Genomic DNA, 2500 nt, shown 5'->3' with positions numbered 1-2500 from the left:
GCTGGGAAATTCAAAGACAAAGGTTCGTATGGAAATTCAAAGCAAAATAAGCTGTTCATGACTCTGCTTTTTTAGACTTTCGCCTTCATAAACCAAACAAATAAGTTCAATTTCACAACTGAGATGAACTGGAGTTTGTACCTATTCCTTGGAATTCCTAAACATTGCTTTTTTGTCTCCATACATTCTCTGTAATTTTGTGCCTTTGGAATTACAGGAAATGTATGGCAGACACTTTGTTTAATAAATAATTTCTACAATAGGCATTCTCTCCAACTTTATTCTGCCACACCTGTGAGTGCATATCTTCTGTTTTGGAAAATATGAAAACCCAAAATTGCATATCATGACTATTTTTCATCGTTTTGAACTTCCACGCAAACCTTCAAAATTCTCTCCATCTTGGGTTTTGAAGCAAGCAACCGTGGACAATCTTCCTGTCGTTGTACGTTGGATCAGTGGCTTGATCTGATCGGCGTAATTACAAGTTGAGAAACTAAATATTTTAAGCAAGAGCCGATACAACGTAGATTTGATTTGATTTAGTTTCTCCATCTTGCCTGGGCAAGACGAGTTCACCCTCTTGAGTGCAATATGGGTAATCAGGGCGCCCTGATTACCGATGATGCACTCAAGAGGTTGAACTCGTCTATTCACGCTGAAGCCGTCCTATCCTTTCAGCATGTAGTAACCCTACCGAACTTATCCTCTCGAACTATTCGGAAAAAACCATGGCAGCCTTAGTCAAATCACCGTAGCATTTCTGAGCTACGTTTTTTAACGGTAGATTGACCCGAAACAGTAAATTTGGGCACTGAAGGCCTTCACTGTTGGGACGACTTGGCGTTGAAATGAAATGACCATTGTGAAGATAATTTTGTTTTCGCCCGAGAAATTGAAAGTAAGGTACATTTTAAGTGCATGGTTGCTGTCTTTGATGAATGACGGTACTGGCTGAACGGATCATGTCTGACATTCAAGTTTTAGCATTTGCTGGCAACTACTATTACAAACAAATAAACGTTGTTGCAATGGCGGGGAACGTTACATAGATGACTGCGTCGGCACCACCTCATCAGCGAGAAAAGGCCGGGAAATTAACCTATTACTTCACTAAACTCTTTTCAACCGGCTCTAATGCTTGAGTCCAGGCTACATGCAAGAGAGCGGCGAAAAAAGAACGCGCAGCCTCTGCACGTGTTTCCACAAGGCACGTCTGCGCCACCTGCAACGGAGACTGTCACTCCAGGATCGGGCTACACAGTCATATAAGATCCTGCCCAAATCCCCAGCGCTAACTGACCATCGCCTCTTCGAGACGAGGATGCCACTATACTATACTATACTATACTATATTCTCGTTATCACACTCTCCGTCAACAGTAACGGTCTATCTGCTGCTATATTCATTCTCTCATCCACAACACATGAAAAATGCTGTCCCATTTCTTAGAATCAAGCTCTTCGATACCGAAAATGCTACTGATGACATCGACTTTTGTAAAAATCCAATCGGCTTGCCCCACGGTTTCAATTGCCTTATAGTGAGAAAGAGATTTTGCATGGAAATAACCGGCGCATGTAGTTGCCGTTTGCAAGAAGAGTTCGGGACTGAGCCTCGGTTGACGTCATGTGAAACGTAAAACTACCAGAGACAGGAAAGAAAAGAACTACAAGTAATTCCAACAGTCAATGAAATTCAACACTCCCCCGTAATTGCTAAAAGACCACTATTGTTTAATGAAATATTTCAAAACGCAAATATTGCGGCTACTTCGAAAAGACTACAGTGAGAAGAATGCATTTCCATTAAATATTTCTGCATCATTGACCACTGTTCGAACGTTCAGTGACTTTTTAACATTGTCGTAAATTTACAACAATGTTAGACTTGTAATTTGACTATTTAATAACCTACATTTGGGACTTCTGGAACAACTCTGCTTGTTTAGCGGAGATTTAAAGGGCAAGGACACTTTAGATATCATGCTAAATTATTTAGAAACGTCCACTAGACATATTTTACTAGCAGTCATCATGTATTGTTCTCCTAGCACAAAAGAGAGAAGTTGTATTAAACTAAAAGAATATATTGGTTTTCCTATCTATGTTAAATATCTGTTGCGTCTACAAGTGCTAACGTTGTAGACACTAAAGGCTTAGAGCTCTTCAAACTGAGAGGGAACTGAAAAAAAGAGAAAAAAAGGAAAAAAGGTATGCTGCATAAATGATCGTAGGAAGCCTGAAAATATTCGAAAACTGAGTTCGTTGAGTTCCGAGCAGAACTTCGACGGGCTATTCTCTTCCAATTCTTTTCAACTTTTTGATCGAGGACGAAACAGTTCATTGTTTAGAGTAAGATTAGCGCATATCCTTGAGTACACATGTCAGTCTCATAAACATTTTTTGACTGGGGCCATTTTAGTTTCAATAGGAATAAAACGCAAACAGCGGTTACAAACATTTGCTTGAACTGCATGACTTTTACAAACTTAACGTT

The sequence above is a fragment of the Montipora foliosa genome, chromosome 13 (genome assembly GCF_036669935.1).
Source record: "Montipora foliosa isolate CH-2021 chromosome 13, ASM3666993v2, whole genome shotgun sequence".
NCBI classification, from domain to species: Eukaryota; Metazoa; Cnidaria; class Anthozoa; order Scleractinia; family Acroporidae; genus Montipora; species Montipora foliosa.
This window is presented reverse-complemented; position numbering follows the sequence as displayed.